This window comes from Sus scrofa, chromosome 6 (genome assembly GCF_000003025.6).
Source record: "Sus scrofa isolate TJ Tabasco breed Duroc chromosome 6, Sscrofa11.1, whole genome shotgun sequence".
Lineage (NCBI taxonomy): Eukaryota > Metazoa > Chordata > Mammalia > Artiodactyla > Suidae > Sus > Sus scrofa.
This window is the reverse complement of record NC_010448.4, coordinates 3,754,764-3,779,889: the sequence shown is the minus strand read 5'-3', so window position 1 is coordinate 3,779,889 and position 25,126 is coordinate 3,754,764. Positions and strand designations below refer to the sequence as shown.

General features: G+C 52.4%; 1 protein-coding gene across 7 annotated transcripts in view; it reads left to right on the top strand.

Moving 5' to 3' along the window:
• KIAA0513 (KIAA0513 ortholog) overlaps positions 1-25,126 on the top strand; it is a 61,502-nt gene that overhangs the window by 6,396 nt on the left and 29,980 nt on the right. The window contains exon 1 of one of the 7 annotated variants that reach the window (XM_013998146.2): positions 4,900-5,045. The exons of 3 other annotated variants lie outside the window; for them this stretch is intronic. The gene's annotated coding sequence lies outside the window, so the exon portion shown is untranslated. Of the gene's footprint in view, positions 1-4,899; positions 5,046-21,199; positions 21,218-25,126 lie in introns of those variants that run through there. 3 more of the 7 variants (XM_021093721.1, XM_005664311.3, XM_021093720.1) reach the window with 3 other exon arrangements.

Genomic DNA, 25,126 nt, shown 5'->3' with positions numbered 1-25,126 from the left:
AAAGGCAAGGACAAATGCAGGGAAATGTCCACTAATGAATGTTGATGGAAGAATCACATGGCAGCAGTCGACATTCTGCAACCACCAGGGCATCGCCCTTGATGGATGGTGAGCCACTGGGGGAAAGTTCACGGGAAAATAGAAGTAGTACATTTAGATATCTAAGTAGTCTCGAAGCTTCTTCCCCACAGATTGCTAATTCCTCACAAAGGGAGAATAAAATATATTTAGGACGTTCTCTTGTCCCGCAGCTAGTTACGGATCCAGTGTTGTTACTGCAGCAGCTTGGGTCGCTGCTGTGGCTCAGGTTTGATCCCTGGCCCAGGAACTTCAGCATGCTGCGGATAAGGCCAAAAAAACAACAGGAGTCCCCAGTCGTGGCTCCGTGGTAACGAACCTGACTAGCATCCATGAGGATGTGGGTTCAATCCCTGGCCTTGCTCACTGGGTTAAGGATCAGGCATTCCTGTGAGCTGCGGTGTAGGTCGCAGACTTGGCTCGGATCCCGTGTTGCTGTAGCTGTGGTGTAGGTCGGCAGCTGCAACTGTGATTCAACCCCTAACCTGGGAACCTTATGCCACGGCCCTGGGGGAAAAACAAAACAAAACAAAACAATACCAACAAAAGCCTTTCCGATGGAGAAATCCATTACCATTTCAATCTTGGGTCAAACACCAAACATCAGCAATAATGAGACAAACTGATGTTTGTGCATCCTGGTAGGATGCCCTGAGGACACACATCATTTATGCAGCACTGCTGCCAAAAATGTGTTCCCCGACTCCGTGTAGGGGCAGTCAGAACAATGTACCCTGGGAGGCGTTCACATAGCGCACAGCCTCTACTCTCAATGCCAGAGTCCCGGAGGACAAAGGAAAGCTGAGAACCCTTCCAGATTCAAGGCATTTAATGGAATCCTTTAACGGACTCTGCCTTGAAAATGGAAGGAGGGGCCCCAAGCCGAAGAAGGCAGGCAGCGTCCAGAAGCTGGAAAAGGCCAGGAAATCTTCCAGAGGCTCCGCGAGGAACCAGCCCTGCTGACAGCTCAGTTTTAGGAATTGGCCTCCTGAACTGTAAGGCAATAAACTTGTATTGTTTGAAGCTACTGCATCTGCAGTAATATGTTACAAAGGGGCCAGGGAAAAGGGACGTGGTGGACAACCAGAAACAGACCCGACGCCGAGCCCCGCCACCTGCTTTATCTCATGTAATAGTTTTTTTTATTGATCTTCTAATCAAAGTATTTTGCATATTGATTCAGCCATCAAATAAATATAGTACTTCTCCCACCTTTTCCTCACAGCCTTTATTCAGTGTCACAGACTCTCTCGGTGAATGTTTTATTCCAGATATGTGTTGCTTTCCCTTGCCTGCCCAGAATCTGTCCCCCCTTCTCCTGGCAAGGGCACCTCTGTTTCCTGTGGGGACCCACCCCTCCTGTCCTCTCTACCCAGGTAGTTAGGTGGGGCTATTCCTGCCTTCTGTCCAGATGCGCCAATCCCAACAACCTAGCCTCAGAGGTGGTTCAAGGGCCTGAGCCCATGAGTGAGGCTAGTGCATGCGGACCAAATCCTGACACGTTTGCTGGAAATATCGAAGGAGAAAATCCTTTTTTTCCACCAGGGCTGCTAGGTTGAGAGGACATAAGCTTGCTGCTGCTGAAGACCAGGCTATAAAAAGGACCTGATCTGCGAGTGAAGCCCAGCTCAGAGGGACACAGTCAAGTAGGGCAGAGAGACCAAATTCTCATGACCTCATTTGTGCTTCTGGACCCGACTGGGCCAACCCCAGAACTTTCCAGTTACATAAGCTACTATATTTCCCCCCCCCCTTTTGTTTTTCTTTTTAGGGCTGCACTCGCGGCATATGGAGGTTCCCAGGCTAGGGGTCAAATTGGAGCAGCCGCTGGCGGCCTACAGTACAGACCTATGCCACAGCTCATGGCAGTGCTGAATCCTTAACCCACTGAGGGAGGCCAGGGATCGAACCTGCATCCTCACGGATCCTAGTTGGGTTCGTGAACTACTGAGCCATGACGGGAACTTCTACATTCCCTTTTTTGAAACACCAGTTTGGTTTGACTTCTGTCACTTGTAACTGATAGATCTCTGGTCAACACACCTCCCAGGTCCAAATACACTCTTTCTTCCGTATTTCCTTATCCAGCCTGTAGATTTTATAGCAGAAACATGGTTAACCCAGCAAGGCTTCACCATTGCTGCTCCTCTTGTGAGGGTTACCAGCGCTTTTCCTGAGTCATCTGTCCTGAATGTTTCCCAGGCCCAACATCAAGCTCACGGGTCTGTGGTTTGCAGATCTTTCGTCCTCTTTTTATCTTTTTTATTTAAAAAAAACTTTTTGGGGGCCCCACCTGCAGCATGCAGAAGTTCCCAAGCCAGGGATTGAACCTGTGCCACAGCAGCAACCCGAGCCACTGCAGTGACGATGCCAGATCCTGAACCCGCTAAGCCACAAGGCAACTTTTCTTGCCCTTTTTAAAAATGGCCATGTCTGAGTTCCCTGGTGGCTCAGCGGGTTAAGAACCTGGCGTTGTCACTAATGTGGCACAGGTTCCATCCCTGGTCCCAGAATTTCTGTATGCTGTGGGTGCAGCCGAAAGAAATAAATTGAAAAATAAAATAAAACGGCCTTGTCATCTGCCTCTCTCCAACTCTCTGGCAAGTTTCAGAAGATCTTGTATGAGGTGTGCAGAGACAGGTCCATAGGACTCTCTTTGAGGAGAAGTATTTCCCTAAATGGAATCACACTGTTTTCCAATTTTTCTGAATAGTTGGAAAGCCACATGAAGGCTGCAAGAGTCCATGGCTGGTGCCAGGTTCACTCACTGAATCAAGGGAGGACTTCCTCCAGCTGCAGATGCAAGCCCCCTCTGTTCCCAAAACGACTTTTTTTTTTTTTTTTTGCTTTGCTTTTTCGGGCTGCACTCATGGCACATGGAGGTTCCCAGGCTAGGGGTTTGAGCTGTAGCTGCCACCACCGGCCTACACCAGTCATAGCAATGCTGGATCCGAGCTGCGTCTGCAACCTACACCACAGCTCACAGCAATGCCAGATCCTTCACCCACCGATCGAGGCCAGAGATCGAACCCGCAACCTCATGGTTCCAAGTCGGATTTGTTTCTGCTGAGCTACAACAGGAACTCCCCAAAGAGTCTTCCCGATGGGCTTGTATTTGGCTGCGTGCAGGGCAGAGCCTCACAGGGACCAATGGCAGGCCCACCCAGCTGTAGTGCCCGCACGAGGGAAGGAATGCTTTACAGTCCTGTCTCCCTGAGTTCACACCAAGCTCGAAACGCCCAGAGGTCCAGTTACTTATACGCGGTGGCTACACCAAGTTGGTCCAGCAAATCTGGAATAGACCCGAAGCAGCTGTGGCACGAGAAGCCTCGTGACGCTTGGGGAACTGTAGCTCTCGGCTATTTCCTTCGTCCTGGTCCCTTAGCTTTTCCAAGCAAGTCCTAAATCCAGTAGGCCATCTTGCCAGGAACCAGCAGCTTCACACTTGAGGCACAGGAAAGACATGTAGCCATCAATCCAGATGTCACCGTTTCCCCGAAGCGGCAGAACTCAAGGTCCTCATGCATAACTCCTAGGACTTCAAAATGGACAATCCGCCCTGGTTCAGATACCCAGGGCTTTCTTTATTTAAAGGGAGAGCTTTATTGTTTTGCAGAGGCAACCCCCCAAAGGAGCACTATACCTCTGTAGCGAAGCTCTGGAAATGTCTTCAGAGAATGCCGAGGTTTCAGCACACTGCAAAATCAGCCCTCTATTTTGCTAGGTGCTGAAACCCAGTTTGCCATAACCTCAAAATTCCTGGGAGTGTATGTGTCAGTTTATGTTTCTGTACTTGCTCTAGAACTGAAAAGGCTTCCTTTTTTTTTTTTTTTTTTTTTTTTTTTACCTTTTGTGGGTTTGTTTATTTGAAGAGTTGCCGAAGAAACCCAAACCGGTAGCCTGAAAATTGTATTTATTCTATCTGGTCAAAAGATGCTGATTGGCCTAGAAGTTTTGAAGAGGGAGGTGGAACCTATCAGCTTTTAAGATGCCCCCCTTCAAAAAAAATCAATCGGCCTCAAATTGCCCTTCTCCTTCATGCACCCTTACCTGACGTGTTTCACTAGTATGTTACTGTCAAAACTTCACCCTGGAGTTCCCGTCGTGGCTCAGTGGTTAACGAATCCAACTAGGAACCATGAGGTTGCGGGTTCGATCCCTGGCCTTGCTCAGTGGGTTAAAGATCTGGTGTTGCCGTGAGCTGTGGTGTAGGCTGCAGACGCGGCTCGGATCCCGCGTTGCTGTGGCTCTGGCGTAGGCCGGTGGTTACACCTCCGATTCGATCCCTAACCTGGGAATCTCCATATGCCATGGGAACGGCCCAGGAAAATGGCAAAAAGCCAAAAAAAAAACCCAAAAACACACAAAAAAAGACTTCACCCTAAAACTCTCAAACAGGCGAGCAGGAAGTGGCGAATGGCGTCCTTGTATTAAAGGTGCGGCCACCAGAGCGGGGAAGCAACCAGCATCAGGCTCTATTTCCTGGACCCCGGCCGGGGCTCCCCCCACCCCACCGCCCCCCACATCACCCACTCATTTGCTCCAAGAATGGCCTGCTTTTACCCAGCTCTTCTCGGCCCGGGAGAACACCCTAGTTTTGAGATCAGGGAAACGGAGTTCTCGGGACCCTGGGTCACGGGGACCCACGGGAAGGCCCCGAACGTGCTCCCAGGGGGCGGGGGACCAGGCAGACGGGGAGACGCAACCCCAGCCCGCCGCCACCCCGACAGGCGAGGAGCCCCTCGGGCGCTCAAGGGGCCCCGCACCAGCCGCGCCGACACGTGACGCCGCTCGCGGACCGCCCCGCGCCTGCGCAGACCGGGCCGGGGGCGGGCACGGCCGGTTGACGGACAGCTCGCGCGGGCCGGCGCCTCAGAAGGACCCGACTCAGGCCGGCGCAGCCGCTGCTCCGCCGAGTCAGACGGCGCCCGCCGGCTCCCCGGTCCGTCCTGCCGGCCCTCGCCGCGGTGAGAGGGGCCCTGCCGGCGCCCGTGAGGGGAGGGCGTGCCAGGTTCCCTGGACGGCGCGGGGGCTCTCCGGAGGGCTCCGCCGGAGCGCCCGGGCACCGGCGGGTGATGGGCCATGGGGAGGGGTCGGGGGCCTGGAGGTTCCTGCAGGGTCGGCGCGTGCTGCGGGTGAGGAGATGGGGTGGGGGCAGGAGCCCACGTGTGGGGAGCAGTGCAGTACCTGGAGGGGGGGCTGGACAAGGTGTCCCCACTCCCCGGTGGCTGATGGTGTCGCCAAGTGGCTTTGGGATGGAGGCGGTTCTTCAAATTGGCGGGGGAGGAGAAGCCCCCGACTCGTGGAAGGGCATGCTGGGGAGAGGGTGCCTGGGACCCGGGTCGAAAGACCTTTGCCAAGTTGTGCTGTGTGTTGGATTTGAAGTTCGCTGCCTCTCTGCTCCTGGGGTGGCAGCCCCAGGAGGTGTGCGGACACGGGAGAAAGGGCTCTGCCTTCCCAGGGCCCCTCCTCCCCACGATCAGGAAGCCAAGAGGAGCTTTGCGGAGGGAACGGCGGTAGGCACGCAGTGTCAGAGGCCGTTCAGGACAGCTGGTTCAGGCTGGCCTGGACCAGCCTCCCGGGTCTTGGAAAGCACAGGATGTGGTCTTCCTGGAGCCAGTGCAGTTTCCTCTCGCTGGGGGGTCTGTGCTTCCCTGGGCTGCATGTTGACTGGATTTGGGAGGAGGAGGAAGACTCGGCCCTGGGCACAGCCAGCTCCTCTAACTCTGATTGAGCGCGAGGCCAAGGTGCCAGCCAGCCGACTGAGCAGGAACTCGCCTGTGAGCTGGCACAGGTGAGCCGCCCTGACGTGGAGGCTCAGAGGCTCTTGGGCCAGTGAACGTTAGAGGCAAGGTGACAGCTGTCAGGGACCAAGCTGCAGTAGCCAGGCCCCCATGCAGACAATTGTCCCCTAATACTCAGGGCTTCAGGTTCATTTGGTTAGAGGTGCCCCCTCCCTAAACCTAAATCAGGGTGGCCAAGGTGCCTACCACGGAATTAAGCAAAGGAAAAAAAAAATCCCTGGTATCACCCGTGAGCCCTTCTTCGCATCTTCTCACGGTTCCACTTGGAAGTGTGTTCTCCCATTGTTTCCTCTCTCCCGGGGCTGTGGTTTGTCTTTATTTCCACTTTGTTCAGAAATAGGGCTGCTTACGCGTCGGAAGCGCTTGAGATGGGCTCACGAGGAGAAAGTTGCCTCGGGAGATTCTTTTTCCGTTAAAGACAGAAGACGGCCCAGGACTGGGGCTTTGGCACCTCAGTAAGCAGATTTTCTCTAGCCTCTCATTTGGTTCTGGAGTACATACATCCCAGTGGGGTTTGTTTTTTTGTTTCGGTTTTTGTGTTTTGCAGTGTTTGTCTTTTGTATGGCATGTGCCTGTTAATGTGAAGATACTTTGTATTCTTTGGGAACCTAACAGCTAAGGACAATGAAAAGCAGCCCCTGCAAGCTTCTGCATCTAGAATGGATGAGCAATGCTGTCTTGCTGTATAGCACAGGGAACTGTACACAGCCTCTTGGGTTAGAACATGATGGAAGACAATATAAGAAAGGGTATGTACATAGACTTATGACTGGGTCCCTATGCTGTACCACAGAAATTGGCACAGCATTGTCAATCAACTATACCTTAGTTAAAAAAAAAAAATTCAACTACGAAAACCAAAAGAAAAGCCACTTAGTGACCTGAGTAAATCAGAAACCTTCAATAATTACAGATTTCCAGAAAGTGGAGAATATCCAGATATTAGGTGTGGTTCTTTGTTCATGACAACAGCTTTTTTTTCTTTGGAGGTCACTTGCTTCACGGTGACCCCAAAAGGCCCTGGGGACCCTTCTTTTAGGACAGTCGTGAGGAAAGGTTTAGGGTGGGGTGAGTCATTCTGCGCTGGCCTCTGTCTCTCTCTTCCCGAAAAAGAAGATGATTAGGTTAAAGGAAGCATCAAAAGCAGCCTAGGAAGAGAAGAAGCCAGGCGACGTCAACCTGCAGCGATAAAGACGGGCACAGGGAGGAGTCAGAGTCCTTGTTGCCAAGATAACCCCTCACTTTGACACCCCAGTGTAATCTGCAAGGGACTTTCACACACACAGGCTCTTTTTAAAGTGGAGTTGATTTACCGTGCTGGTTTCTGCCACACAGCACGGTGCCCCAGCCCTACACACGTACACGTTCTTTCCTTTCCTCCACGTTCTCTCCCAAAAGATTGGGTCTGCCTCCACATGCAAAATCTTAATTGATCGTCCCCAGAAACACAGACGGTGTTATCATGCCCATGTCACAGATGAGGAAAGTGAGGCCGAGGTCCCTTAACGACAAGGGTGCAAAGCAGCGTGTTACAGCGAGCTGCCTGGCCCAACGCGGCTCTGCAGGGTGGGATGTGGGGACGAGGCGGGCGGATGGCACACGTGTCCCAGGGCCCCAGGGCTTTCCCAGCGTGCCTTCTCTCCCACCCCCGGCCCCACTTACGAAGTCAGCTCTGCTCTCGGGCATGGATTGCGCCTCCTCCACCACTTCCCCCGGCCCTGGCTTGAGCATCTGCGTCTACTCAGATTTGTTTCTAAGTCTTTGAGAACCTAGTAGGAAGTGTGATTGCAGGGAGTGTCTTTTGCTCAAGCGCTCGGGCGGGGCTGGGGGGTGTTTCCTAACATGCGGGGTGTCTTTATCTGAGTGATGCAAGAGACCAAAGCAATTCTAGGGAAACTTGCCACCATCGTTTTCCTTGTCCTCCACCCAGAGGAGAAGTGCAGTGGTTGTGAAACCTGGGGAGTTGACCCAGTACTTGTGTTTATTTTATCCAGTTTTTTATGCATGGCACTGGCTGGGTTATGGGGACACCTTAAAAAAAAAAACAAACCCAAAACAGAACAGGGCACAGCTGTTCTCAGTAGGGAAGACTGAGCTTTAACCGCATTTTTTTAGATCTGAGCATCTAGATCTAGAAAAGGACCTTGGGGGAGGTTATCTGAGCTGTGTTTCAGCAGGTCAGTGCTACAAACAGAACTAAATGCTAAAGGAGTTCCCGTCGTGGCTCAGCAGCTAACGAATCTGACTAGCATCCCTGAGGACACAGGTTCGATCCCTGGCTTCCCTCAGTAGGTTAAGGATCTGGGGTTGCTGTGAACTCTAGTGTAGGTCACAGACGCAGCCTGGATCCCACGTTGCTGTGCCTGTGGCATAGGCGGCAGCTGTAGCTCCGATTGGATCCCTGGCATATACAGTGAGTACTGCCCTTTAAAAAAAAAAAACCAAGAAACAAAAAGAAAAAAAAAAAATAACAACTAAATGCGAAGGCATTCGGGCGTGTCGGGGATTTATAGATCTGAAACAACAAGGGTGGAAGTTCCAGTCTACCCCGTGCGGAGAATACTGAGTTCTTTTTCTGGGCATCACACTCCGTGAAGGACATAGAAAAAAACTCACACGTGGTCATTGGAAATTGCCACGGTGGGGAATGAATTCGAGCTGGTGAGCCCGAGAATCTTGGGAGCCGTGATTACAGAAGGTACAGGAATGTCATTTATCAGACGTCTTCTCTGGAGGCCCAAGATCCCAAAGTTAAACACAGAAAGTCTTCAGCTTTAAGAACCTGATGATGCCGGAGGGAACTTTTCAAAACTGTGAATCAAATCATGTCTCTGCCCAGGGATGTCTCTGGTCTTGGGACCAGAGGCAGACCTGTCATCCGGGTGTAGTCTGCGAGCACTGACCGACCTTCCAAACGAGGAGGTTCATCAATGACCTCCCCCTCCCTCCCGAGTCTCTCCGTTCTGTGCCTTGAGCATGTCTGCCTCAGGGCCTTTGCACCGGCTGCTCCTCCTCCAGATTTTCCTCTGGCTGCCTCCCTCTCATTCAGGTCCCTGGTCCAGTATCACATACCTAGGAGGACCTTCCCTAATGATCTAAATAATTCCTTCCTGGTCCCCAGCCTTCTCACTTAGAGGACACTGTTTTGCTTTCTTCATGGTAGTATCAGAAACGGCCTTACTCGAAAGTGCTCTTACTGTCTGCTCCCCGTTTCCCATTGTGTCAACAGTGCCTGGCATATAGTAGGTGCTCTGTAAATATTTGTCGAATGAATGGTTTTTATGACAGACCTTTTCAAAGATGGGTGGGTTTGCTGCCCTGGTGGATACTAAATTTGTCTTCTTTTGCTAGGGACAGTCATCCATAGGCAGCTGGCCCCTGGGCAAGAGAATTCAAGCAATTGGACAGACGGTGAAACCAAGTGACTTTCTGTAGGTGTTTTCCAGGGCCGCTGCAACAGAGTACCATGAACTGGGGGTGGGCTGGGGCTTAAAACAACACCTCTTTACTCTTGCCGTTCTGGAGGCCAGACATCCAAAATCAAGGGGTCAGCAGCGTTGGTTCTTTCTTGGGGGCTCGGAGGGAGAACCTGTTGGTGCCTCTTTCTCAGCCTCTGGGAGTTTTCAGCCAACCTTGCTGTTCCTTGTTTTGTAGCTGCGCCCCTTCCCCCTCTGGTCTCATGGCCTTCTCCGCGTCTGTGGGCGCGGGCACGGGCGTGTGTGCCAGTCTGTCTGTCTCTCTTTTTATAAGAACGTCAGTCACATTGGATTTGGGGCCCACCCGCTTCCATACTGACTTTAACTAATTACATCTGCAAGGGCTCTGTTTCCACATACGTTCCCATTCACAGGTTCCAGGGGTTAGGACTGCAGCGTATCCTTTTAGGGGACATAATTCAATGGGCGAGACCTTCTAACTTCAAGATCCAGTGACATGTGAAAGGGAAAGCCGGCAGGAAGGCTGGGTTACTTTTAGGGATGATGGCGTGGGTTTGGACGTTTGCACCGAGAGCATCCATGAATCCATAATCCTTGCGACCTGCAACGTAGGTGGTGGTCTGTGTCCCAGGTGAGGACAGTGACGGCCCGTGGCCTCCCCCACCCGCCGATGGCTGGGTCTTCCTTGGGGCTCCCGCCCAGGGTGGGTGTGGGGTTTCTGAGACGGTTCTGCAGGGTTCCTGGGGAGATGGTTTCCTTCCTTGGCGTTTCGCTCTGCCCGGCTCGTTGACATCTGCAGTGAGATAAAAGGTGCGGCTGAACGCGGTGTGCCCGCGTCACACCCACACACCAGCTTTGACCAGAGGCCGCGACAGCAGAGAAGTCGCGTTTGTCCTTGGTCGAGCTTTTCCGGTGATTCTGCAGGCTTTGAGGGGAGGTTTGGAGAATTCTGGGTTTCAGTGTCTCGGATTTCGACCCTGCAAAAGCACTGTTGATGTTCCAAGCGCGAGCCATGCAGGAGTTGGTAGCCAGTTCTCTGCTTTGGGGCGGGGGCGCTGGGGGGTGGGGGGGCAGGCTGCCAGCAAAATTCCTGCCCTGGCTGTGCCTCCGCCTTCGGAGACCCTTTTACCTCTGGGTGGCTCTGTCCCACCCCAGACCCCGGGTCCCCTCCTTATTTAACTTTCCATTGACTGGGACATAGATGCAGATGGTACAGAACTCAAATGATGAAGAAAGGTGTCCAGCGAGAGGTAGTTCCTGCCTCTGCCTCTCCCACCCGCCCCTAGCTTCCCAGGATCCTTCCCAGTGGCACCTTGGCTGCCAGTTTCTGTGTCACCTTCCACAGCCCTGATCTCCTCTCACATCCCAGGTGCCAGCCCCACCTCCCCCTCGGGCTCTGCATCCGTCCCTGCTTGCTGTTCTTCCTTCCTCCTGCCTTTGCGGGCCCCTTGCCCTGGGGACCTGATGGGCTGGTTGTTCCCGGGGGCTAAGGTGTTGCTGATGACAACACTTCTGCCAGGAGCTTTATATTTATTTAGAAGGGAGGTGCTTAGAAGAAGGGAGTCTCACCTGGTAAAACGCTGGGCTTTGAGTCCAGAGGGTGGGCAAAGAGCTCGTGTTTCTGGGGTGGTTTTCAGATCAGGTGCCCCCCTGACGAGGGGGCAGTGACCGAGCTCGGAGGGAGGGGTGGTTTGTGTTCCAACCCCAGGGGGTCCCAGTGCTATTATGGCAGGTTCCGGGGTGCTCGGTCAAGGCTGTCACTAACCCTCCCACGAGCCCTAAGGGGGTCACCACAGTTAGCCTCCCCACTTCACAGACGGGAAAGCTGAGGCACGGAGGGCAGGCAGGGCGATGGGCCTCCTGTCACAGCTTGATGGCCGAGGTGGCACGCAGATCCAGGCTGATACGGCCCGGGGCCGTCTCCCGGGCTCCCACAGGTCTCGTCTTGCCTGGTTCCATGTGCGGTTTGGCGGTGTCCTCGTCCCTCTCAGAAGGCAGCGTGAGCCCCGCGGGGCACACAGGTGACTCTCCGTGTCGTACAGCAGAGGGACAGGGAAGGACGGCACCTCTCATCCCCAGGGCTCTCTGGGCTCATTCCAGAAACGTCTGCCTGCCTCTCGAGGTCCCAAACCCATGACCAGGGCTCATGCCACTACCGGAGGGAGTGCCAGCAAAAGCTGATAGAAACAGCCAATTTGGAGGGAGGAAAAGAGAGAGATGGGGGTTATTTTCCTTCTCGCTACGGAGTCCACTCGGGTGAGCCTGCGCCCGGGTGCAGAGAGGACCCCTAGGGGACAGTGGCTCCTGGACCAGGCGCGCTCTGGGGCCCTGTCCTGGCCTCTGCACCGCAGCCAGCATGACTCAGAGCAGGTGACTCACGAGTGGCAGAAAGGACCCACGAGCCGGGGGGAAGGAAGAGGAGGCTGCAGAAGCAGCAGAGCGGACAGAAAATGCCGGAGTGGATGCGTTTGGCTGGCTGTGCTTCAGCTGCCTCCCTTGCGCGAGGCCCTTGGGGGTGAACCTGGGAAGTTCAGGTGCAGAAATAGGCCCCCGTGCAAGTGGGGGAACCTCCTGAGAGAAGAAAAGCAAATGCACGGTTCATGGTAGGTACCGTGAAGTCAAAGAGCTGAATGAGGTCAGCAATGGAAACCTGAGCCCTCCCCCGATTTTAACTGGGGGGGGGTGTGCACAGGAAAAAGGACACCAGTTCCCTCCCAGGAGGGGGCGGCTGGCACTGCACTTCCTAAGCAGTGGCATCACTTGGAATCTCGAGGCTCGATGCGGATAATTAAAAAAACTCCTCTATCTGCTCTCGTGGGGGCAAGCGGTCTTGTACCGAATTGACATTTACTGTAAGGGGCGTGGGCCAGACTCCTGTAAGGGTGAGAAGCAGCACCTCAGACCTCGTCTCTCAAGTCACCTGGAGTGGCCCAAACCCCGGGGCTCCCTCGAGGTGGACTCTGCCCGCCCAGGAGTCCTGCTCTGTCTCGCCTGCCTGCCTGTCCCCTCTCATGCGCCCCGCCAGCCAGAGTGCTGCATCTTTGCAAAATCTAAACCCGTGTGATGCAAACCCTCCCATGCGCCCCCGTGGCTCCTGGGGTGAAATCCTGACTCCTTCCCTTGGCCTCCGAGCCCCTGCCGGCCTCAGCCAGGCCGGGTTCATTCCCACCACAGAGCCGGGGAACGCGAGTTGGCTGGGGCCACACGCTGGTGGCGGAGGTCTCGGGCAGGAGAGCAGGCCCAGCCACGGGCAAAGGCTTCAGCTTCCAGCAGCCGCGCTGAACAAGTCAACAGGCCCAGTTCATCTTGATCGTAGATGTTATCAAATCCAGTACATCCAGAACACTCTCATTTACATGTCTCACAGTTCACAGGACCACTTACCTTCTCCTGTACCGAGTCTGCAGTCTGGTGGCCGTAGCATCTCATGTGAACGAGTCACCTCTGCTGGCGCTGTGAGCGTGTGGGGAGTGGCCACGGCTCCAGCCGAGCTGGGAAGTCGCTCACGGCGCTGTGGACGGACCACGATGCTGTCCGTTGACCTCTGCTCTCCGGTGGGGACACGGGCTTCTGCAGACCTGGACTCGTTTGTCCTGTCTCCTGGCGCAGCGCCTGGCACGCCGCAGTGCTCACAGACGTTGGGTGGCCACACGAACATGTGACTGAACACACGAAACACGCCTCCATCGTCTTCATGTCCCAGGGGCACCGGAGTAGCTGGTGCCATTTGGAGCCTCGTAGGGGGGATTCCATGAACGGGGCTCCTGGGCCTTCCAGGCCCCAGTTCCACGTCGGGACTTGTTTCTTGTCATAGGTCTATCATTTTTTTTTTTTTTTCCTTTTAGGGCTGCTCCTGCGACACATGGAAGTTCCTGGGCTGGGGGTGAAATCAGAGCTGTAGCCCCTGGCCTACACCACGGCTTACGACAACGCCAGATCCAAGCCCCATCTGTGACCTACACCACAGCTCACGACAACGCTGGATCCTTAACCCACGGCGCGAGGCCAGGGATCGTACCTGCATCCTCATGGATACTAGTTGGGTTCTTAACACACTGAGCCACAGTGGAAACGCCTGTGATTATTCTTTATTGGGCTTATTTTTGCAGGGACAGTGATACTGGGAGAAGGATTTTCAAAAGGAAGCCGTTAACAGGATGGAGATTCTGGCGTTGTTGCTGCTCAGGGTTCATCTAGATCAGGAATTTTCAACTGGGGGCACCATCTAGGGTCCTTTTGGTGTCACGTCTTGGGGGGATGCTTCTGCTCTGAAAGCGGAGACCAGGAATGCTGCTGGCCAGGGTATAACTTGGCCTACAGGCCAGCCCTCACTACCAAGCAGTGTCCAGCCCATGTGTTGTTGGGGCCGCTCATGGAAGCCCCTGTGCTGATGAGTGTGGCGCCACATGGCTGTGTTTCTGAATTGCCTCTGATAACATCAGAAAGGTTATTAGTCTCTGGAGATTTGACAGTCCTGTGTCGGCCTCATCTTTCTCTTCCCCTCTGTCTCTTTCGCGTAAACCCACCCCTTCTTAGCATTTCTCTTGCTAAAAGGATAGACCAAAGGGAACTGCCCTCGGCTGAAGCGTTTGAGATAAAAGAAAATCGGCTGCGCGTTTACACCACGAATTAGAATTCCGCCCAGCAGACACCTGGAGGAGCCCGGGCCTCGGAACCGCGGATCAATAGCTCTGTGCCCTTGCGAGCTGTCAGACACCTTTGAAGCGAAGCAGCGGCAGACACCCGAAACCCGCTTCTTTTCACCTGCCTTCAAAGAAACATCTGCCAGCTACGCTTTAAAAAAAGACACGTGCTTATACTCCCAGGCAGGACCGAGGCACAGAATTACATGTTTCCATTCTTGTTAAAATTAAGGCCCCTCGCAGTAAGAGAATTGGCTCCCTCAGTGTTGTGGGCGGAGGGGGGTTGGCGATGCATGTTTCTGTTTTAAGGTTTGGGGGAATACTTCCCGATCCAAAGTGGAGCTGTGCTAGATGGGCCATCTGTTGTGTGCTTTGCCGCCTTCCAGCTGGGTCTGGGCTGGGTGTGTGTGGTGGGCTGGGGGGTCCTGTTCCCTCCCACCTGCTGCTGCGTGCCGTCTCCTCTGCGGCGCGTTCTCTGCCGGGCGTCCCTTGTCTGACCGGCAGGCTCCCGCCAGTTCCGACCCAAACAGCACAGTCTGTAAAGTCTCCTCCAGCGGAACTGGGTGCCCCCGCTTCTGGGCCCCCGTCCGCATCCGGCACAGTTGCATTGCCATGGTCACTTGCTTGTGTCCGGCTCTCTCGGACGGTGTTGGGAAAGGAGGGCCCATTGCCTGTTTGTCCTTTTTGTATCCCCGGGACCTCATCACGGTTCCCAGGACATGGTAGGGCTTCGTCGGTGTCTGTCACACAGTGGCCTGAGCGCTGCAGAACGGCACCTTTTATCCGTCACGCTGGAGCCGCCTGCATCAGGAGGTGGGAGGCAGCAGCTCTGTCCTCGGGCCTGAGCGGTGACATTCCGGGACTCGGCACCAAGCAGAGAGGGGGCAAGTCCAGAGGCCGGAGGGACCCACCTTCTCCCTGCTTCTCTTCTTTTCTCGGCTGGTGGGGTGGGCAGAAAGCAAGGCTCCAGACGCAGCCGAGTGTGCGCCACAGGATGGCGTTGCTGCCACGCGTCCCCCGTCCCGTCACCGCGCTGGGTCCCCATTTCCCACCTTAGAGCGACTCCCATGAGTCTGTGCCTTTTGCCGAGCTTCTTGTCTGCCTCCCAACCCCCATATCTTGCGGAAACCTCAAGTCTCAGCCAACCCTACCATCGTGGGGCTTTATTCCAGGAAAACGGAGTCTAGGATTATTTAGTGCCTAACTGTTTAGTTCCCACTCCTTTGCAGAAAGCTTTGTTTATTTATTTATTTGTTTGTTTATTTATTTATCTATCTTTTTAGGGCCACACCACAGCAGCACATGGAAGTTCCCAGGCTAGGGATTTAATGGGAGCTGTAGCCACCGGCCTACACCACAGCCACAGCAATGCGGGATCTGAGCCTCGACTGTGACCTACACCACAGCTCCCAGCAATGCCGGATCCTTAACTTACTGAGTGAGGCCAGGGATTGAACCCACAGCTTCATGGTTCCTTGTTGGATTCGTTAACCTCTGAACCACGATGGAAATTCCTTTTTTTTTTTTTTTTTTTTTTTTTTTTGCTTTTTAGGGCCACATGTATGGCGTATGGAAGTTTCCAGGGTAGGAGCTGAATCAAAGCTGCAGGTGCCATCCTACACCACAGCCACAGCAATGCTGGATCCTTAATCCACTGAGCCTGGCCAGGGATTGAACCTGCGTCCTCACAGTTACTAGTTGGGTTTGTTACTGCTGAGTCACAGTGGGAACTCCACCTTTTGCATTCTTTTTTTTTTTTTAGCTTTTTAGCTTTTAAAGTAGAAGCTTAAATTGTTATTATTATTATTATTTTTTTTTTTTGCCGCACCCATGACATACGGAAGTTCCTGAGCCAGGGATCAAATCTGATCCACAGCTGTGACCTATGCCACAGCTGGGGCAATGCCAGATCCTTAACCCACTGAACCACAGTGGGAACTCCCAGAAGCTTTTCTAATGTCAGCATTTCATGCTGTAAATATCTCTCTAAGCACTGACTTAGCTGCATTTAACAGGTTGAAATATATTGGATTTTCACTTCTATTCAGTTCCTTGCTTCTTTTGGTTTTCTTAGAAGTTTCCTTTTTGATCAGTGGGTTGTGTAGAAGTATGCTGTTTAATTTCCAAATATTTCGAGATTTTCCTGTTAGGCTTCTGTTATAAATTTCTAGTCTAATCCCACTGTGGTCAGAGGACATACTTTGTGTGATATCAGTGGTTTTAAATTTGCTACGGTTCGTTTTATAGCCCATCACATGGACTCTGTTGCTGAATATTCCGTGTGTCCTTGAGAAGAACGTTTACGCCGCTGTCGTTGGGTGATGTGTTCTATGAATGTCGGTGGGTCCAGCTAGTGGACGCTGCTGATCCAGCCTTCAGCGTCCCTGCTGGTTTTCTGTCTGCTGATTCTGCAGATCACTGAGAGAGGCATTTTAAAGTCTCCACCTTTACTCTGGACCCGTCTCTTCCTCCTTCAGTTTTAGCCGTTTTTGCTTCGTGTGTTTTGAGACTCTGTTGTGAGGTATAGACGTATCTAGGATTGTTATCCTCTTCATGAATTGACACGTTGATCAATTATGTAATATTCCTTTTTAAAAATTAAAAAAAAATGTTTATAGCTATACCCTCGGGATATGGAAGTTCCTGGTCCAGGGGTTGAATCCAAGCCACCGCTGCAGCCGACCCTGCAGCTGTGGCAATGCTGGATCTTTTAACCCGTTGCCGAAGGCCAGGGATCGAACCCCTGCCTCCACAGTGACCTGAGCTCCTGCAGTCAGATTTTTAAACCGTGTACCATAGTGGGAACTTCTGTAATATTCCTTTTCTTTTTTTTTTTTTTTAATTTTTTTTTTTATTTTCCCACTGTACAGCAAGGGGGTCAGGTTATCCTTACATGTATAATACATTACAATTACATTTTTCCCCCACCCTTTCTTCTGTTGCAACATGAGTATCTGGATATAATATTCCTTTTCTTAGTCCTGGTAGTTCTCTTAGTTCTGATGTATACTTTGTCTGTAATACCCTTTTAGCTTTATTTTATTTATTTATTTATTTTTTTTTGTCTTTTTGCTATTTCTTTGGGCCGCTCCCTTGGCATATGGAGGTTCCCAGGCTAGGGGTCGAATCAGAGCTGTAGCCACCAGCCTACGCCAGAACCACAGCAACGCTGGATCCGAGCCGCGTCTGCAACCTACACCACAGCTCACGGCAACGCCGGATCGTTAACCCACTGAGCAAGGGCAGGGACCGAACCCGCAACCTCATGGTTCCTAGTCGGATTTCTTAACCACTGCGCCACGACAGGAACTCCTAGCTTTATTTTTTGTTTTTATTTTTTGCATTTTAGGGCTGCACCCATGGCATGTGGAAGTTCCCAAGCTAGGGGTCGATTCAGAGCTACAGCTGCCGGCCTGTGCCCCAGCCACGGCAGTGCAGGATCTGAGCTGCATCTGTGACCTGCACCACAGCTTGTGGCAACCCCAGCTCCTGTGACCCGCTGGGCGAGGCCGGGGATTGAGCCCACATCCTCATGGACCCTAGGTGGGTTCATTACCGCTAAGCTCCGATGGGAACTCCTGCCTTTTGATTTTATTTCAGTTAATGTTTGCATGTATATTTTTCTGTCCTTTTATTGGTCATGTACCAGTATAACTCTTGGAGTGAATTTCTTTCAGCGAGCACATGGTTTGGTCCTGTCTTTTAATCCATTCTGATCATCACTGCCACTTCGTTGGTGTGTTCACACAATTTACGTTTAGTATTGGGTTTACGTGTACTATTCCATTTTTTGTTTTCCATTTGTTCCCTCTTTTTTTTTTCCCCCTCTCTGTCCCTTTTCCTGTATTCTTCGGAATTGTTATTATTATTACTATTATTGTCTTTTCACCTTTTCTAGAGCTGCTTCTGCGGCATATGGAGGTTCCCAGACTAGGGGTCTAATTGGAGCTGCAGCCGCCAGCCCACACCACAGTCACAGCCACGCCAGATCAGAACCTGTACCACAGCTCATGGCAACACCGGCTCCTTAACCCACAGAGCAAGGCCAGGGATCGAACCCTCAACCTCATGGTTCCTAGTTGGATTTGTTTCCACTGAGCCACGACGGGAATTTCTCTTTGGGATTATTGGAATGCATTTTAGCACGGCATTTTCATGTATCTATTGCCTTTTTTCCTTTACCTATGAGCTGTGTGTTTGGGTGTGTGCGTGTGTGTGCATGCGTTTGCCCCGGGGGTTACAATACACATGCTTAACTTTTCACGGGCGCCTTGGAATCCGTATTTTATGACTTCAAGTGGAAAGTGGAACTCTCACCCCCGTCTAGGTCCCTTTTTTCTCTTCACTTTATGGTGTCGTTTTGATATCTTTTTACCTGGGAAATCTCATCAACCAGTATTATAATTTTTCCTTTCAAGTGTTAGACGTGTCGGGAGGGGGAGGACTGTCCACTGTGTTTGCCTGGATGTTTCTCCTTTTCCTGGGCACTTCCTTCATCCCTTGTTCCGTTTCCTCTGGGTGTCATTTCTTTTGCATCTAAGGAAGTTGCTGCGTAACTTCGTATCATGCACATCCACAGGCAGCAAGTTCTCTTGAGAATGTTTTTACCTTCGTTCCTGAAGGTTTGGGTTTTGTTTGTTTGGCCCATATAGAAATCTAGACTGTCAGTTCTTTGAGCACATAAAAAGTGCTTTGGTTTTGTTTTCTTTTTTTCACTTCCTTCTGGGTGCCACAGTTTTTGTTTAAAAAAAAAAAAAAACAAAAAACAACTACAGTCACTTGAATCCTTATTCCCCAATGAGTAATGCATTTTTCTGTGGTTGCTTTCAATATTTTCCTTTGTCTTCAGTTTTGGGCAGTTTCATCGTGATGTGTATGGGTGTGGATTTCTTCGGCTGTATCTTTCTGTATTCACTGAGCTGCTGCAGTCTGTTCGTTCATGCCCTTTGCCAGATTTGGGGAGTTCAGTCATTATTTCCTCAGACGTAGTTTTTACTCTGTCTCCTTGCCCCTGTCATTCTGGGACTCCGTGGACACAGATGTTAGATCCTATAGTTTTGTCCCACAAGTCCCCAAGGCTCTGCTTCCTTTTTAAAAACCTTTTCTCTCCAGTTCAGATTAGCCCGTTTTTACTGACCTTTCTTCATGTTCACTGACTCTTTGTCATATTCTTTCTGCTACGGAGCCTGTCCAGTGGCTTTTAAATTTTTAGTTACTATATTTTTCAGTCCTAAAATTTTCATTTGATTCTTCTTTGTATCTTCAGTTTCTTGCCTGAGTTTTTTTTTTGTTTGTTTTTGTTTTTTATCTTTCCCTTTATTTCAGAAGTGTTCTCCCTTACTTCCTGGAGTTCTTTTTAAGATAATAACTACTTTGAAGTCTTACTTCATTCCAGGACTTTGTCCTCTTGGCACCGGCATCACTTGATTTGTCCTTTCCCATGTGAGCTGAGGAGTCTCCTGGTTCTCTGCATGTGGAATAACTTTGGATTGATCCTGAATCTCTGGCTGTTATACTGTGAGACGCTGGGTCTTGTTTAAACCCTGTGGAGAACGTTGCTGCCCTTGTTGCCACTGGCATTCCACCACTTGGCGTTCAGACTCTAGGTGCCTGCCAGCCTTCTGTGGGTTTCGCTATCAGCTGTGTTTCCAAAGCCTTTCTGGTACTCTTCAGGTCTGCCCCTGCGTGTCGCCTCCTGGCCAGCATGGAACCTTGGCGGTGTTTTTTCCTGGAGTTGAGTACTCAGCATCCGGGATGGGCTGTTGAGCATTATGTCCTTGTGTGCTCAGCACGCGGGGCAGCCTGGGGCCTCACATACAGCTCGGTGGGGCCAAGTTCCTCCCTCTTCACCGTCTCCCCTGCCCTTGCCAGACCCAGGGGCCGCTTCTTCTCGGTTTTTCAGCCAGAAAGCAGGGGTGTTATTTCTCTCGTTCCGCTGCACTCTCTCTGCGACTTAGCTCATACCTGTGACTGAGCAAGAGGGTGACTAAGAGAGAAAAAATCCAGCGGGTTTTCACCCGCTTCAAACCACAGCTCCTCCAGTTGGAGAGGAAGGTTTGTTCCCTCAAAGTCTTAGGCATCTGTGGCCCCCTCTGCTGCTGTTGTCAGGGGAATTGCTGGGGGCTGGGTGTGAGAGCATCAGGAAGACAGAGGCACGAGTAGGGAAAAGTCCTGGGTTTGGGCTCTCCATTTGTGAGAGCTGGGCAACCCTTCTCCTGCTGCTCACGCCAGGACCAGGCTTCTGGAGCTCTCCCGATGCCTCTTCCTCGGTCCAGGCGGGGTCCTGCTATGGGGCAGTGGCAGCATCACCACGGCTTGGGTGGGCTTCCAATTCTAGCTGCGTCCCTCCTTCACCTGCTGCTGTGTCCTTTGATAGCTGCTCTGTCCACTCGGTCCACTTTCTGTAGCGACCTTCAGTGGGCGAGACGGGACGGAGTGTGCCTCTCACTCAGAACTGTCAGGAGGCGAGGAGACGTGTGTTTTGGAGGCCTTCAGCAAAGAAATCCGGATTAGACAAAGACATGAGCAAGTCAGGGTGCTGCTGGTGTGGGAGAGCTGTGGTTTGCAGCAGGAAGGAGGGAAGTAAGTGGGCATCAGGTACGTCGTGACAGAGATGCCCGATGTGCAGCGTGATGTAAAGGACGCAGGGACCCGCCCTGGAGCCTTCCTGACCCTGCTGTCCGTGTCTGTCCTTGCAGGGCGGGGAGGAAGTTTCTCAGCTCCCGCTCAGGCTGCCGGGTGGAGGGAGCGGTTTGACTCTGAGCAGCTGCCTTTATTCCTCTCTCCTGGGGATGTCAGGAAAAGCACACATGGACAAGCAGGGAGGTCCCTCTGAGCATCGAGAACCCTGAATCTGGCATCTCGAGTGTTTGCTTCTGGGCACTGACGTGAGTAGCCTCGTGCTGCAGCCTCTGACCTGGGCTTGGTAACGAAGTCATCTCCTACCACGGGTTCTCACGCACACTCACGCCAGTAAAGCAAAGCCTTTATTGCAAGAATAACTCTTGCTTTGTTAAAAGATGTTCTGAACGAGCGGGCTGTCGATGCCAAAACGATCCCTGAATTTCCGTCTGCACATGTGGACGCCGATGAGGACAAAGGCCGGCTGAAGGTGGTGCAGCGGAACTTTGGAAGGGGCTGTTTCCTCCAGGGTCTCTGGCGCCAGGGTGATCTGTAAAGTTCCCACCGAACATCCTTCAAATGCCTGATGTGAATCCCATTCAGAATTCGTGGAGTACCTTTGCCTTGTTTTCTGGTTGGTTATATTAGTTCCTTTGATTTTTTTTTTTTTTTAATTAAGTGACTGCACCACGGTATAGGAAAGTTCCTGGGCCAGGATTGAATCCGAGTCACAGATACGGCAGTGCAGGATCCTTTAACCCACTGAACCGAACCAGCGATCACACCCACGCCTCCGCAGCAACCTGAGTCACGGCAGTCGGATTCTTAACCACTGCACCACAGCGGGAAGTCCTAAGTCATTTGATCTTTATAACAGCCGTGCCGGGCAGGCAGAACAGCTGCGGCATTGTTCGCTTTGACTGTGACATAGTTGTAATTATGGGGAGAGTATAATTTTACGTCTTGGTTTTTCGTTTTTCACTTCATTTTCATTTAACCTAAGCCTTTTCCCCAATGCCACGTCGTCCTTATTGCTCTCCGAAGTATTTCAGTGAAGTGCCTGAATTATTGTGGTGGAAGGGACATCCCTTTTTCTTCTCGTGGAGCATTTCGTTTCTTTTGCTCTTTATAAAGCATGCTGCATATAGGGGGTTTTGGGGCCATCTTTGGGGTTATTAGGATAAATGAAATAGAGAGACTTGAAAAATATTGTTAAACATGTTTCAACATCAGGGAGGATTTCGAAAGACACAGCCCGACCTGGAGAAAACACCAGGGTAGCACAGGAACAATGTTCAGACCTCCTTGTGTTGCAGAGCAGGTTTGGGATGTGCCAAGAGATGTAGCCAGAGCGGGGTGGGTGGTGCGTACAGGGAAATGAGGCCAGGCCTCAGCAGAGGCGCAGCGCGTGTCAGCGGGGGAGAGAGGGGGAGGGGGGACACCAGCCTGATGCTGCGGAAGGTCTGCCTTGAAGAAACTACAGCCCCGTGCTTGCGTGAGGTTGACAGGAGTGACAGCAGCGCCCCCCTCTGCGGTGGTCATTGGAGAGCTGCGTGGGCAGCCGTGACCAGCTCCAGGCTGCAGAGCGCCTTGACGGCCAGCCAGAGATGCCAGCGTCACTGTCCCTGGTGACGGACACTGGCGGCTTCGAGCAGAGGGCTTCCTGCCACCTCCAGGTGATCCCGCATCCCAGAGCATCTGCCCAGAGCCTTCCCTCCGCGGAGGCGCAGGTGGCCCTGCCTTGGGCCCGCGGGAGCAAAGCACCAAACCCAAAAAGGATGGACGTTTGTCCTGCTGCATCCCTCACCTGCCTTGTGTTCTGGAAAGATCAAGTCCCAGGTGTTTTAGGGATCCCATCCCAATCCAGTAAAGTGTGGCTGTCTCTGTGCCAGGGCCTGGGGCAGAATGCAGTCATTTTGCCAAATTACCCAGCAGGATGGAAGGCCGCGTCCATCTGTATCCAAATCGAATGCAGCTGTCGCTGTGCTGTCAGCTGCGTCCCTCTTTTCCTGAAGAAGTGCCGCTGTTTGCTTCTGTGCCCTGTAATAAATTCTGACGTTTGGTTATAGTGCAGCCAACTCAGGAAGTTGGTGGTGGGAACTGATGGAAAACACCTGTCCCCAAGTCCCCCTATTGCGTTAAACCAGAGGGCTCGCCGGTTCGCTGCAGAATTGCCTGGGATGTACTCACTGCGTCTGAAGTGAAAAGGGTACGTCCAGATGCTTGCGGGAGGGTCCTTTTGATGTGAGACTTTTTCAACCCTGGGTTTTGGTTTTGGTTTTTTCGTTGGTCATGCCCGCAGCATGGGGAAGTACCTGGGCCAGGGATCGAACCTGCACCACGGCAGCGACCCAAGCCACTGTAGTGACAGCGCCTGATCCTTAACCTGCTGGACCACAAGCAAACTCCATGACATAGGACCACTCTTGAAAAACTTAGAAATTGCAAAGCCTTGGCCGGGGAGGCTCCGTTGATTTCTCATCGCAGGATGCCTTTCCTTCCTCCCTCATGCATGTGGGGCTCATTTAACTCCTGGCCCCTTCGGATTTGGGCATCGTGTGACGGGGGGATTATTCTGGAGCCTCGGCGCTCCTGTGAACCAAGGGCAGCAGAGTCTCTAGACGGTGGGGAACTTGTCCCTCCACGGCCCTGGTCCCAGCCCTTCGGGTTTGAGCTGGCCCAGCGAGACAGTGGTTTTGTTTGTTTGTTTGTTTTTATTACTCAAATGAATTTTTCGCCTCTGTAGGAGATCACAGTTTTTAAGGACGTCTTTGTGGAGAACCCATCACTCCTGTTCTCTCCCTGAGTGGGGGACCAGAAAATGGTCCCTTATCTCTTTTTCTGTGAACTGTGACTGTCTTAGACGTTTCCGACTTCCTGGAGCTCATAAAAGAGGAGTTCTCTTCAGATAATAACCATTATGACAGCGGCAGTGGAGAGGAGCCTGCATTCAGTGTCGTAAAATGTTATCTTGGGGTGGAAATGGCAGGAAACCCAGAGGTGCAGTAGCCGCTCCTAACAACCCGCTAACACCTCTGCTTCCGGTGTCCCCCAAGAGGAGACTCGAGGGACTGTCCTTGGGGGAGACGCTGCCTTGCTGGGACTCTGCCGTCAAACATGGTCCTTCCGGCTAGAGCCGCAGGGGACAGGCTGATCCCTCGGACACACGGCCGCTCCTCACAAGTGACCCGCCGTCTTGTTTCCCAAGTTACCCCTCAGTCAGCATCCTCCATTTCTTTCTTTCTTTCTTTCTTTCTTCTTCTTCTTTTTTTTTTTTTTTTTTTTTTTTTTTTTGCTTTTTAGGGCCACACACACAGCATATGGAGGTTCCCAGGCTAGGGGTTGAATCGGAGCTGTAGTCACCGGCCTATGCCAGAGCCACAGCAATGCCAGATCCGAGCTGCGTCTGCAACCTACACCACAGCTCATGGCAATGCCAGATCCTTTACCCACTGAGTGAGGCCAGGGATCGAACCTGCATCCTCATGGTTCCTAGCCAGATGCATTTCCACTGCACCACAGTGGGAACTCCCAGCATCCTCTTTCTCCCTGTTGCTCATGCCACATGGTGATCAGGTAGGCTTTTGTTTCTATTTTTTATTTTTTGGATGCTCTCCAGAGTCTCAGTAGCGCTCTCCTTTTTAAAAAGTCATGCCAGCATTTATTAAATTGAAATACCCTTGCAGCTTATTACAGTGCACCCTTTGGGGTTGCTTGGGGCTTCAGGATGAGGAGAACAATGCCAGGTTCCCGGAGAATGATGCTGGTTCCTGGACGTGTTTATGCCGATTTGCCGCCAGAAGAGCAGTGGGTTCCTCCTTCCGAGGTGTGGGGTTGGACGGAATGTTCCAGGAGCAGCCTGCCCAGCGGAAGCAGAGGCGCGTGAAACCCCGTCTCCTGTTCTGGTTCAGGCGCTTCTGCCACTGGCTGAAGGGCAGTTTTGAGTTTGGCGGTGATGTTGGCGCCAAACCCATTGACTCACTCGCCCGAGAGCCGTCGGCCAAAGAGCCGCCTCTCGGTATCGGATTGTGAAACCTTGGATCACTCATAACTGACGAGTTATTCGGGGGCAGAAACCGTGGTGTCCCCGCCTCTTTGCTCCCACACCAGGCCCGGCACGTGAAAGCCACTCGGCCCTTGTGTGTCCAGAGGCGTCTCTTCGGCCCAGCGCCCTGAGTCTACCGGAATCTTGGGTCCCGGCGGCGTTGTTCTCTGGGTTCACTCTCCCTCTGGCTTCCGGCCACCCGTGTTGCCCTGGGCCTCCTTGCGTTCAGGTCTGAGTCACTGATGGCAGGGGTGGGATGGGGCTGGGCTGGAGCCCTGAGCCCGTGGCGGGTGGAGACATCCCTTCAGGTTGACGCGGGGCCGGGGCAGCGGCTCGACTTCCACCTTTCATCGTCTGTGACCTCATGTGTTGGAGGATCCGCCACACTCGGAGGACCAGGAGGAAGGTCTGAGATGTGGGCGGTAACTCTTTGTAGGTGTTGCTGGAGGGTTTTTTTGTTTGTTTTTTGTTTTTTTTGCCTTTTCTAGGGCCGCTCCC